Source organism: Hemitrygon akajei, chromosome 30, assembly GCF_048418815.1.
Source record: "Hemitrygon akajei chromosome 30, sHemAka1.3, whole genome shotgun sequence".
Lineage (NCBI taxonomy): Eukaryota > Metazoa > Chordata > Chondrichthyes > Myliobatiformes > Dasyatidae > Hemitrygon > Hemitrygon akajei.
Window position 1 is genome coordinate 21,669,252 of NC_133153.1, and position 14,632 is coordinate 21,683,883.

The 14,632-nt window shown below is 43.4% G+C and overlaps 1 protein-coding gene across 13 annotated transcripts in view; it reads right to left on the minus strand.

Annotated features, from left to right (window-relative positions):
* Nucleotides 1-14,632, minus strand: part of mef2aa (myocyte enhancer factor 2aa) — a 194,294-nt gene that overhangs the window by 131,721 nt on the left and 47,941 nt on the right. The gene's annotated exons all lie outside the window — the stretch shown is intronic.

Genomic DNA, 14,632 nt, shown 5'->3' on the forward strand with positions numbered 1-14,632 from the left:
GCCAGTTGCCCCGTCCATGCAGGTCAAAAAGCATTCATTCCCTAAACATTAATCATACCATTGCATCCAGTAATGATGTCTTTAGTCATGTCTGAACTAAATATACTTTCCCCACCAACACTCCACCCTTCTGTCCACTCACATGCCACTGTCAACTTACACATCACTATCTACTTTTAGGTTCATTTAATGCCTAGTCATTGAGTAGTTAAGTCTACATTTATAATTTTTGTTAAAGCTGTGTTTAGTGAAATCAAATCTGCCTTATCTTGACCTCTTCTCAATCTCTTTGTCAAGGGAAGTACAGCTCTGTTAATCTGTTCGTTTTATTGCATTCCAAAATATTTTATATCACTATTCTCTGAACTTGTGCCAAGGCATCAATAACTGTAAGTTCCATAGAAATTTTATGACAAAGGAGGTTACCTAGCATTGAGGAAAAAAGACAGCTCTCCAGCTTGGTCCCATCTTTTAGCATCAGCCAGCTCTGAAAGCCAACGTTCTTCAAGTAGAAATTCTCACATTATGTATTATAATATTTTTTCAGGGAATGAGTTTCAGCCTATTATCATGTTCTGAATGAAAGGTTTTTTTTCTCATCTTTTTAATCCTATCAGTTACTAGAAATCTGAGTCCATCTGCAAAAAGAAACAGAATATCTCCTTCCCATCTCCTCATTCTAGGATCCTTGTGATGCCCCTTCAGCATCTTCAGTTACAAAAACAATCTTAGCTTAACCAATTTTTCCTCAGTTGTACACCTTCCCATACCTGGAAGAACTTTTAAAACCTCCATTGCAGTCATATTTCCTGTAATGAAAACAGAATGACACTCGGCATTCAAGCTGTGGCCTAACTGATGTATATACTTTTGATATAATTTCCTTACTGATTTTCTCTATGCCTGAGCTAATAAAAGATAGTTACTATTTGCTCTTTTAACCGCATTCACCTGTCCTATCTTTAATGATTGGAATAGGCATTTCTGTTGCAGGTTTCCACTCAACGTCTTGGATATTCCTTTGCCTTGTTGCACCTTCCCAATTGCATGACCTCACTTGTTGACTGCCCTGGCCTTCAGAATGTATACATCCTCCCCTTGCAGTATGAGATTCTGCAGTCCCTCCTGTTGCAGCACCCACATTGCCAGTTTGTGTATTACCTCCAACTTTGTTGTTACAATCCTTACATTTAGTTGCAAGTTACTAATACTATGACTGAGTTGCTCATACTATTACCCCATTAGAAGCAGTTTTCCACTCACAAAGCACCCTTCAACTACTGTCCTTTGCTTTCAGCCACTGAGCTGAGTTTGGATCCAATTTGCCTTCTTGATCAAATGGACCTTTACACTTTTGACCTGTCTACATATAAAAACTTGCAAAACATCCACAGAGGCAACATGAAACCCGCATTCTTCTCTGACCCAATACAATACCTCCTCAGAAAATACTTAAGCAAGCCCATCAGATTTGGGTGCTCACTTAACAAATTCATGCTGGCTGCCACTAATTAGGTAAGTTGTGCCTTTATAAATAAAGATGTATGCAATACCCATGAATGACAAATATGATTATATGATACAGTATCTGAAATACATCTTATGGAAATGTTTGTTTGATGATAAACTTCAATAAAAAAAATAAATTACAAAAAAAAAAAAATAATCTATCCACCATACAAGTAAACTGCAACTTCATAGTTAATCCACATTGTCCTTCAATACAATGTTTGCCAGACAGGATTCAAAATCAGAGCTTCCACAGTTTCCACTCCTGCTATTTTAAAGCCTCAGATATATTTCACTCAGGTCTGTTTCCAAAGATAATAAATACATTAGTACTTCCTCTTTTACTATGTTTAACCTGTCCAATATTTCACACTTGCCTTAGCATTAGCACCCCACCCTCATTCACGAAATCTATCACAACAGCGGTTAAGAACTTTACCCATTTTATTCTCCACCAAGTGAAGCTCATCATTTTAGCTCCCAAAATACCTTCTTCGATCGGTAGTTATTCACTTCACATATAAAATCAGTAGCTAGGGTGTTTGGTGATTTTACTTGCCAGTATTTTTTCATATCTTCTGTTTTCCTAGATTCCTCCTTAATTTCACTCATGCTTTCTGTACTCTTTCAGGCTTTCTGCTGTGTTAAACTCTCAGCATCTGACTTAAGCTTTCCTTTTTTGGCTTTATCCTATCATTCAAGAGGCTCTAGATTAGGCGATCCTAACCTTTCTATTGCTAACAGCACATCAATCCTGAACAACTTGAATCTACTTTTTTTTAAAAATCTCCCCTGGTTTCTCAAACCTCAGGTGATCTAGAAAACACTGAAAGATGCTCTGAATTATAATCAAAATGCTCGAGGTGATTTCCTGCTGTGACAGATTCACACTTTCTGGATCCATTCAAAGAACAAACAATTATATTTACATTATTTTTGTTACTTTACACACCATCATGTGCAAAAGTTCAATTTCCTGTTCTAATAAGCAGTACCTTAACACTTTGATCCGAAGTACGTTCTTTGCAAGTTAATTTGCTGTTTCTCAGCATATTTGACTATATGCAAATTATGGGCAATGTATAAAACAAAATACAAAACTGATACACTGATAACAGATATGCACCTATTTACCCACTACAATCTATTTACCATTTAATTGTTCTAAGGCTGTATTGCTAATTCACATGAAATTATTTGCTGAATTAGTCAGAGATATCCTTAATGTATTTGCTTTGTTTCATAAAGCTCATTTCCTTTTGACATTGTAGCCCTTAACTGCACATTTGTTGCTAGTACATCTCAGATCAAAGACAACTACACTGTTTAGACTGGGATTAAGTAAAATTTAGCAATGTGTTTTATTTTTCTATAAAATAAATACTATTTCCATTTTTGAAAAAGAAAACACATGGTGAAGTCAATTAGAAAGACTTTGAGCAACTGAACTATCATGACAAATATTTTTGGACATGAAGGCACAGGCTGGAACAAGTCAATACCTGTAATGTTCCCACTAGAAAAACCTAAATACTGTATTTGATTCTATTACATTCAGATAGAGGGCAGTCTTCTGTTTTATTTTTTGTTCCAACTTTTCTGTTCAAATGAAGGTGGGATGACAAGGGTATATTTAAAAGTTTGCATTCTCTGCACATCAAATTTTTATCAGAATTATATTTTTATTAACAAAATATACTTTATTCAAAAAATAAAATTATTCACAATAAATCATTCGATAACTCTCAATCCTTTACAGACGCTTCCGCTATATTCTACACATTTCCACACTTTCAGCCACTCACATGGTACTCTGTTGGTTCATCTTTACCCACCATTGTTTAGGGGTATACTCCCCGCCACCTGACCCCTTCCACTCCTGTGGAAGGCGGCGTTCCGGGCGTACAGGAGGGCTCTGACTGGGAGGGCCCCTCTCACCGCCGGCCAGGCGAGGTCTTGGTGCCTGTTGGTGAGGTCCGGTGATGAGGAATTTTGCCAGATGAACTGGATAGTCTGCTCAGGGAACCAACCCATTGTGTCCATCACGTCCTTCTCCTGCAGTGTCTGCAGGACGTTCCGTGTCGACCACTGCCTGATGGCCCTGTGGTCAAACGCGTTGTCCTGGAAGAACTTCTCCACGAAGGACAGGTAGAGGGGCAGCAACCAGCTGACTAAGGCATTGCATGGGAATGGGGCCAGACCCATCCTTCGCAGCCAGGGCGACAGGTAGAACCTGGGTACATAGTGGTACTTGGTGCCCACATGTTCGGGTTCCACACACAACCTGATGCAGCCACACACAAAGCTGGCCATCAGGATGAGGGCAACGTTGGGAGCGTTTTTGCCCTCATTGTCCAGGGACTCATGCATGGTGGTCCGTCTAACCCACTCCATCTTGGATCCCCCAGACGAATCTGAAGACGGCTCGGGTAATTTCTGAGCTGCAGGAGCAGGGGCCGGGCCACACCTGCGCCAAGTACAGCAGCCTAGAGAGCACCTCACACCCGATGACCAGGTTCTTGCCCGTTATCGATAAGGAGCACCCTCCCCACAGTCCCAGTTTCTGTTTCACCTTGGCAGTCCACTCCAGCCAGTTCTTATTGCACACCTCAGCCCCTCTGAACTAGATCCTCAACACCTTCGCGTGATCAGACCTGATGATGAAGGGGACGCTGGATCGGTTGGGACAGCTGCCAAAGAGAATGGCTTCGCTCTTCGTGCGGTTGACCCTGGCCCCCGATGCCAGCTCAAACTGTTTGCAGATGTTAATAAGCCTGCGAACCGACCTCAGATCAGAGCAGAAGATACTGACGTCGTCCATGTATATCACTTATACATGTCGTCAAATCTATCATCACTGATTTATGTCATGAGGTAGCTCGGTAGTGTAGTGGTTAGCGCAACACTTCACAGTACCAGCGACCTGGGTTCAATTCCCACTGCTGTCTGTAAGGATCCTGTACTTTCTCCCTGTGACCGCGTGGGTTTCCTCCAGGTGCTCCGGTTTCCTCCCACAGTCCAAAGACTTGCCAGTTGGTAGGTTAATTGATCATTGTAAGTTGTCTCATGATTAGGCTGGGTTTAAACTGGGGTTTGCTGAGTGGTGCAGGTCAAAGGGCCAGAATAAGATTAAGTAAAATTTCTTGTCTTCAGCAGCAGTACAGCACAATACATAAAAATACCGTTAAGTTACAATAACAAATATAAAAAATAATTCTAATTAAAATAAGTCGTGCAAAAATAGTGAGGTATAGTAAATATTTAAATGGCTTCAATTTTTCGTGATTAACTTAAAATAAGTCATTCAATAAAAGGTCATCAATAAGTCATCAATTTTGACTCTTAATAAAAAGTTCAAGGTAAATTTATCAAAGTACATACATAGCCCTGAGATTTTCTTGCAGGCACTCACAGTAAATACAAGAAACACAATGGAATCAATAAAAGACCATACACAAGATGGACAAACAAACAATGTGCAAAAACAACAAACTGGGCATATACAAAAAGGACAAAAGAAATAATAATAAATAAACAATAAATATTGGGAACATGAGATGATGAGTCCTCGAAAGTGAATCCATCGGTTGAGGGAACAGTTCAGTTGAGGTGAGTGAAATTCAGTGAAGTTATCCCTTCTGGTTAAAGAGTCTGATGTTTGGAAGGTAATAACTGTTCTGAACCTGGTGCTGTGGGTCGTGATGCTCCTGTACCTCCTTCCTAATGCCAGCAGCAAGAATGGAGCATGGCCTGGATGGCGAGTGTCCTGGATGACGGATGCTTCTTTCCTGCGACAGCACTCTGTGTAGATGAGCTCAGTGGTGAGGAGAGCTTCACCTGTGATGGACTGCGCTGTACCCGCTAATTTTAGTAGGCTTTTCCATTCAAGGACATTGGTGTATCCATATCAGGCCACGATGCAAAGTTAGTCTCCTCTCCACCACACATCTATACAAGTTGATCAATGTTGCAGATGAAATGTTGAATCTTCACAAATGTCTAAAGAAGCAGAAGTGCTGTCATGCTTGTTTTGTAATTTGATTTCCATGCTGGGCCTAAGACAGGTCCTCTGAAACAATAACACTGAGGAATTTAAAGTTGCTGACCCTCTCCACCTCTGATGAAGACTGGCTCATGGACCTCTGGGTTTCCTCCTCTCTAAGTCTCTAATAACTCCTTGATCTTACTGACATTGAGTACGAAGTTGTCGATGCAGCACCACTCAGCCAGACTTTCAATCTCCGTCCTATATGTTGATTCATCAACACATTAGAATCAGCTAACAATAGTGTCATCAGCAAATTTAAATATGGAATTGGAGCTGTGCTTGGTCTCACAGTCACAAGTACAAATTGAGAAGAGCAGAGGGCTAACCACATAGCCTTGTGGTGACCTGTGCAGATGGTAAATAAGGAGGAGATGTTGTTGCCAAATTGAACTAATTCAGGTCTGAAAGTGAGGAATTTGAGGATCCAGTTAAACAAGGAGGTATTGAGGCAGAGGTCTTGAAGTACAAACAAAAGTACAACCCTGATAATCTAGCATTCTGGATTTCCTGTTTGGAAATCCTAATGGTTTAGCATCTGGTTTTCTCATTCATTCAGGATGTGAGCGGGATCTGTAGCCAGAGCCAGGGTTGAGATCCAGAACATCAAGAATATGGTTGGTTTGCGGTTGGAACAAGAAGGCAGAGTGCTTTTTATGTTTCCTGCTTCCTTCACATTCACAGAGTTCACTGGAAAATTTAAGATACTGCAGTTTAAGATGCAAAATATTAAATAAAAGTTTGGTATTATTACGAGTATCATCTGACAGTCCAGAACATGTGTAACCAGCCTCCACAAAAGACCCAATTGTGCCGGATTATTAGTTTTGACTTTAATATTTATAGAGAGTAAACAATTTTAAATGTGACCTCATCATCCTATCTTCATGTGAACATAAGTGTATTTTTGTTTTACATTCTCTGAGGGAACTAGACTGGGCACTTTACTTAATGACGGTGATTCACCTCAGCACAATGTCATTTCCCTACCGCCATTTCATGTACAAGATATTATCAACATGCTCAATGCACATTTCTCACTTAACAGCTTAAAATTGTTCAGAAAGATCACAACCTACAACTCTTTAGATAATAACTTAAGAAAACAAAAGCAGTCAACCACTCTGACCACTATTCAATAACGTCAGGGAATGAACCAACTTAGGGCTCTTGTCGTTTTCCCTTTCTTCCCATATTTGACAACACCCTTGATGTACAAATGTCTGTCAAACTTTCTCTTCAATCTTTATCAATGAAGTCTTTTTTTGGTTCTCTACTTAATGTAAAAATCATTACAGTTTTTATTAAGTACTGCAATCTACTGCTGCTTCAAAAACAACAAATTTCACTACATATACAGTGATATTAAACCCAATTCTGATACTGGATTAACTGCCCTAATTTGCAATGATCTATAAGCTTAACAATAGTATTCTCAATATTCCCTTTGAAAAGTCGAAAATTTCACTGAACAATTCTCTGTATTTAAATTATTGCTCACCAGTGCTCTCTTATTCAACAATTTCTCATTTGCAGATACTCATTGTTGAAGTTTTAATGGTTTAATGTGAAATGAAACTGGAAAACGCAGAAACACTTGGATCTAGCATCAAACAGAACATAGAAGCACAGAAACAGACACTTCTGGCCACAATGTTGTGCCAAACCAATTGAGTTAGTAATCAAATGGCTAACTTATTTCTTCTGTCAACACAATGTCCATATCCTTCCATTTGCTTCACCTTCATGTGTCTCTTAAAAGTCTTTAATGTTTCTGTCTCCACCACCTCTCCAGGCAACACATTCCAGGCACCACCACTCTCAATGTAAAAAAAAACTGTCCTCCATGTCTCCTTGGTAATTACCCCCTCTCATGTTAAATGCATGTCCTCTGTTATTAGACATTTCAGCCCTTGGGAAAAGATATTTTCTATCTATCTACGCCTCTTATAATCTTATAAGCCTCTATCAGATGTTCCAGAGAAAACAACCCAAGTTTATCCAAACTCTCATTACAGCACATGCCCTCTAATCCAGGAAATATCTTGGTAAAGCTCTTCTGGACCCTCTGCAAAGGTTCAACATCCTTCCTATAATGGACTGACCAGAAACGTATGCAATACTTCAGATTCAGCCTAACTGGACTTGTATAAAGCTGCAACATAACATCCTGACTTTTGAACTCAACGCCTCAACTAACGAAGGCCAGGATGCCGTTTGCCCTCTCAATCACCCCATCAACCTGTGTAGCCACTTTCATGGAACTATGAACTTGGACCCCAAGAACCCTCTGTTCATCAACACTGTTAATGATCTTGCCCTTAACAGTGTGCAGTCTCCTTGACCTACCAAAGTGCAACAATTCACACATTTGGCAAGGTTAAACTCCATCTGCTATTTCTCCACCCATATCTGTAACTGATCCATATCCCACTGTACTCTCTGCCATTCTTCTATGCTATCCACAACATCACCAATCTTCGTATAATCTGCAAGTTTACTAAGCCAACCATCCTCATTTTCATCCTGGTCATTTACAAACATCACAAATAGCAGAGATCCCAGTGCAAATCCCTGCAGAACACCACTAATCACAGAGTTCCAGGTAGAATAAATCCCTTTGTCCACTACCCCTGTCTTCTATGTGCAAGCTGGTTCTGAATTCAAATGGCCAATTTACCAAGGATCCCATGCATCTGAATCAGATGAGCTTCTCATGTGGGACCTTGTCAAACGCCTTACCAAAATCCATGTCGACAACATCCACAGCTCTACCTTCATCAACCACCCTTGTCAAAAAAACTCCAAGTTAGTAGGACACGTCTGAGAGAACACATTAGGAGATTTGGCTCTCCCTAATTAGGCCATGGGTTTCTAAACTTTCATAAGTCCTATCCCTAAGAATTCTTTCCAGTAACTCCCTACCACTGACACAAAACTCATCAGCCTATAGCTTGCAGAATTATCCCTAGTTCCCTTCTTGAATAATGAAACAACATTAGCCACTCGCCAGTCCTCCAGGACCTCACCTGTGGCTAGAGAGGACAAGAAGATATTGTTCAAGGACCCAACAATCTCTTCTCTTGCCTCTTTCAATATCCTGGGGTATATCCCATCAGGCCCTGGGGATTTATTCACATTAATACTCTGTAAGAGACCCAATACTACCTCCTCCTTTACCTAGCACTGATCTCCCTATCCTCCACCTCCAGCTCTGTGGTAAATACTGATGCAAAGTACTCATTAAGGACCTCACCCACATCCAAGCTAACATTCCCACCATTATCCTTGAGTGGACATATCCTTTTCTTTTGTTATCCTTTTTCTCGGCATATGTATAGGATGCCTTGGATTCTCTTTTGTCCTATTTGTCAATGACTTTTCATGGCCCCTTCAGGCTTTCCTTATTCTCGAGTTCAACTAACTGAAGCCTGCATTTTGTGTGTGACCACCTCAGGTAAAAATTTCATCGAGGATGCTTTCAATTTCCCGGATGGTCCTGAGTACATCCATCTCCACCTCCTCAACCTCATCAGTCAAGAGCTGAAGTTGGATGCACCTCCTGCAAATGTAGTCATCAGGGCAATCATTAGGTACCCTGAAATGTCACATCTTACAGAAGTATTCTACTGCCTTAACTACCATCCCGGCTCCACTTGTTATACCTGCGGCTGCGACTTCTCAAGCTTAAGTTTTAGCGTCTGCCTGGAGAGCCAAAGCCTGACCACTAACACTGGCCCATTCCAGCGATGGCTTCTCCTTTTATTGGCCCATGCTAATAAGCAATTTCCTGATCAACAGATAAGACCGAGCAGGCCCCATTGTGAAAACGCAAACAGCTAAATCTTAGATTGAAGATCTGATTAAGTTTCATCAAATATGAAAGGTAAAAACCTACTCTTTTTGTAGGTACCTCCTAAAAACTGTTGAGTGTATGTTGCATTTTATGGTTTCTATTTTTGTGCAAGTGCTGAATATCTGTGTTTTTTTTTTAAATCATCTTGATGTGGGAACTTCCCAATGTATTTATTTATGCATGTCTATATAAACGCCTTTCTAACAATGCTTCGTATTTGTACCACAAAGTAGGTTGTTTACAGGATCATTCATAACTCCACACTAGTTATTTCTCATTAAGCTTTTACTGGTAACACTTCTGGTTTCTGAATTCCAGAGTAAGGTTTTCATTATTGTAAGCGCCCACTGTACAGTTGATGAGACTGCAAGATGCCTGGTGTTCATCTATGTCCCCATTTTAACATGTGTTCACTTATTTCAAGTGTCTGACAGTGTCCTAAATTCATGGGAGAGAGAATCAAATCAGATATCCAAGTTCAAATCCTTGTTCAAATAGCTGGGTGAATCTGAAATGAATCCATAACAAACCCAGGGCTATCTTTCTCCATGCAAATACTGCGTGTGTTCTCAAAGAATCATTTATTCCTTCCAAACCTTGCAGGATATCACGAGATTACGCTGTATTTGCCCTCTAGATCACAAAAATGACATCACAAAACTTGCACACTAAATTTTTTTTCAAAAGGCTAACATCCATATCCTAGCGCACAGGAATTCCGAAACTTGCTATCTACACACTTTTTTAAAAAAATTAAAAACTTGATATGTAACTAGAGATACTGAAAATTAAGCATTTAATAGTATTTCTACAATTGTATGAAAAGCATTTAAAGCAGCAGTGAGAATGTAATAGTTTCCCATCTGAGAAATACTATTCAAAATGCAATTACATTTACTGTGAAATACAGTAAACAGAATATATGTGTAAATCCCAAAGATTTAAAGTACAAATTCAAGTGCAATATAATACAAACTGCCAGCTACAAAAGGCTAGTGTTATAAATAGTGATTAAGACAGTGTTAAAAACTAAGGGAAAAATTTCTAACAAGCTTGCTGTATTTATAATATTGCACATCCTTGCAATGCGACAAACAAAAACAATTTAGGAAGCACATGATCATCTATATGCAAATTTCTGGATATGCTGCAGCAAACAAGAAACAAATATATTTGCTAGCTTACACTTTTTAAAAATAACCTGAGGAACACAAATCTCATTGAAGCATTAGGCTCTTCTAAAACTGCATAACAGCAAGAATTACAACTCAATTATCATGCAGTTGTAGCGATGTGCTACACACAGCGCTGAAATAGCAACACACAGTCAGTAAGTCATTTGGAGTCTAGTTTATTCAAACTTTGCGGCGCTGGCATTTAATCCCTAGCGCCCGCCCTCTCCGGGTGGAAATGACGTCAGAGGTGCATTACCAAAGTCTCCCTCTGGCTATTTGTGAGCCGGTTCGCCTGCGCAGAGAGTGGGTCACCACGAACTAGCGATACACCCCCCAATGTCCACAGTCTGGATCAGCCTCTGTTTGGGAGGTCTGCCTCTGCGCTGCGGTGCCTGAACCTCGACCAGCTGCGCCAAGTCCACATGGGCTGGTTTGAGTCGGTCCACCGTGAAAACCTCCTCTCTCCCCCCAACGTCCAGAATGTACGTGGACCTGTTGTTGTTGATCACCTTGAATGGTCCCTCGTATGGCCGCTGTAGCGGTGCCCAGTGTCCGCCCCTTCGTACAAACACAAACTTACAGTTCTGCAGGTCTTTGGGTACATGGGTCGGGGTCCATCTGTGCTGTGAAGTTGGTACGGGGTCAGGTTGCTGAGCCTTTTGCGTAGCCTGTCCAGGACTGCTGTGGGTTACGAGAGAGTCCTGCAGCTGCAAACCCGAGACTGCGGTCCTGTAGCTGGGCATCTCGTCATCTGCCTGCTGTGCCTCCGCCAGTGCTGCATAGTCCACCCCCAGGGACAGGGCCTGGACAGCTGGTCTGGAGAGTACGTCCACCACAACGTTGTCCTTTCCCAAGACATGCTGGATGTCCGTCGTGTACTCGGAGACGTAGGACAGATGTCGCTGCTGGCAAGCCGACCAGGGATCGGACACCTTCGTGAACACAAAGGTCAACAGTTTGTGGTCTGTGAACGCGGTGAACGGCCTGCCTTCTAAGAAGTACCTGAAATGCCGGATTGCCAGATACAGTGCCAACAGCTCCCGGTCGAAAGCACTGTACTTGAGTTCGGGTGGTCGTAGGTGCTTGCTGAAGAACGCCAGGGGTTGCCAGCTCCCCTCGATGAGCTGCTCCAGCACCCCACCAACTGCTGTGTCGGATGCATCCACCGTGAGGGTGGTCGGAACGTCCGTTCTGGGGTGCACCAGCATCACGGCATCTGCCAAGGCTTCCTTGGTTTTAACAAAAGCGGCCGCGGCCTCCTCGTTCCAAGTAATGTCCTTGCCTTTAGCCAACATCAGGCTGTACAAAGGGCGCATGATATGGGCTGCTGAGGGGAGGAAACAGTGGTAGACGTTCACCATACCAACGAACTCCTACAGGCCTTTGATCGTGTTGAGCCGGGCAAAGCGGCAGATCGCATCTATCTTGGCGGGCAGAGGTGTTGCCCCGTCTTTGGTAATCCTGTCGCCCAGGAAGTCGAAGGTATCGAGACCGAACTGGCATTTGGCCGGGTTGATCGTGAGGCCGAAATCACTCAGGCGGGAGTAGAGCTGGCGGAGATGGGACAGATGCTCCTGACGACAACTGCTGGCTATAAGGATGTCGTCCAAATAGATGAACGCAAAGTCCAGGTCGCATCCCTCCGCGTCCATTAGCTGCTGGAACATCTGTGCGGCATTCGGAGGAACTCGAACAGGCCGAACGGGGTGATGAGTGCTGTTTTGGGGATGTCTTCAGGGTGCACTGGGATTTGATGGTATCCCCAGACGAGGTCTACTTTGGAAAAGATTCTTGCCCCGTGCAAGTTTGCTGCAAAGTCCTGTATGTGCGGCACAGGGTAGCGGTCTGGAGTGGTAGCCTCGTTCAGTCTGCGGTAGTCGCCACATGGTCTCCAACCCCCGGCTGCTTTGGGCACCATGTGCAGGGGGGAGGCCCATGGGCTGTTGGACCTCCGTACGATCCCCAATTCCTCCATCCTCTTGAACGCCTCCTTCACCAGGCGGAGCTTTTCCAGGGGGAGCCTTCGTGTGTGGGCGTGGAGGGGTGGTCCCTGGGTCGGGATGTGGTGCTGTACCCCGTGTCTGGGCATGGCTGCCGTGAACTGTGGTGCCAGAATCGATGGAAAGTCCACCAGGATTCTGGTGAATTCGTTGTCCGACAGCTTGATGGAGTCCAGGTGTGAGGCCAGCAACTTGGCTTCACCCATGGAGAACGTCTGGAAAGTCTCGGCATGTAGCAGTCTTTTCCCTTGCAAGTCGACCGGCAGGCTGTGAGCTCGCAAGGAGTCCGCCCCCAGGGCCACGGCGGCCAGTGTGAAGTCCCACGTGAACCGGCCGGCGCCGAACTGCAGCTGCACTGTGCGGGTGCCGTAGGTCTGTATCGTGCTGCCGTTTGCGGCCCTCAGGGTGGGTCCTGACTTCCTGTTGCGGGTGTCGTACCCCGTCAGGGGCAAGACGCTGATCTCTGCTCCGGTGTCGACCAAGAAGTGGCATCCCGACTGTTTGTCCCAGACGTACAAAAGGCTGTCCTGGTGGCCAGCCGCCATAGTCATTAGCGGCAGCTGGCCCTGGCCCTGGCCCTTGCAGGGCGGGCGACAATGGCGGGCTTCTGTGCCCTATCGCTGGTGGTAGAAACACCACTGTTCACTCGCCTCCTCACTACTGCCTCTGTGTTGTGTGCGCTCCCCTGCCGGGCCTGGTCTAGTCTGCTGTTGGGCGCGTGGCCTGGTAATCTGACCGACGGACGCAACGCTCTCCTTCTTGGCTTTCCACAGCACATCTGCCCGGGCCGCCACCTTCTGGGGGTCGCTGAAATCTGCGTCGGCCAGCAGCAGATGTATGTCCTCAGGCAGTCGCTCTAGGAACGCTTGCTCGAACATGAGGCAGGGTTTGTGTCCGTCAGCCAGGGACAGCATCTCGTTCATCAATGCTGATGGCAGTCTGTCTCCCAAACCAATGCTGAACGCCGTGAGAGGACAAAGGTCCCAATGAGCAGTGCTTTGAATGCTTCATATTTGCCTTCTTCCGGGGGCAACTGTATGAAATCCGCAACCTGGGCGGCTGTCTCCTGGTCAAGGGCGCTCACCACGTGGTAGTAACGCATGGAATCAGAGGATATCTGCCGAATCTGTAACTGGGCTTCTGCTTGGCTAAACCACACGCGTGGTCACAGCGTCCAGAAAGTCGGCAGTTTTAGCAAAACAGATGAAGAGTCGGTCATCTTTGGTCCAAATCTTTGGACCGTCGGGGTCACCAATGTAGCGATGTGCTACACACAGCGCTGAAATACCGACACGCAGTCGGTAAGTCATTTCGAGACTAGTTTATTCAAACTTCGCGGCACTGGCATTTAATCCCTAGTGCCCACCCTCTCCAGGCGGGAATGACATCAGAGGTGCATTACCAAAGTCTCCTCCCGCACGCTGGCTATTTGTGAGCAGGTTCGCCTGCGCAGAAAGTGGGTCGCCACACAGTAAGAATAATTTACAGTACATGTTCTTTAATTCCTTTTCCCATTTAGTTGTTAAAAATGTATTTTTTTTTTAAACAATGTGGACAAGATACTGGAATATGTTTAAGGAACTTAACTCTCTGCATTTTCTATTCTATATTTATTCTATTCCTGTGTTGCTAATAGTTCAGCCAACTTAAACACCCCTTTCCATCACTAGAACAGAGGCTGAGGAACAACATGCCTGCTCTTTTTCAAATTAACTATTATTCTTAAGGTCATGGCTTGATATTGCTAAAGACCATTACATTTTACAGTGCGTCTGAATACGTTATATAAAACACAAATGTGTTTTCAGGTAGTAACACAACTCCATGTTTAGATAATATTGATAAGCCATTTGAGGTTTCCTCTTGTGGTTTATCAATGTTATTTGATCCCCTTGATCTGTCACGGTCAAATCTGTTTTTTAAAAAAAACAAATCTGTCACCTTGGGAGATGTACCAATTTATCTGCTACCATTTGGAGGCAAATGGCCAACTCCTAAGCTCCTTCCAAAACAAAAAATTCTCCCTGTATTTTGAACATATGACAAA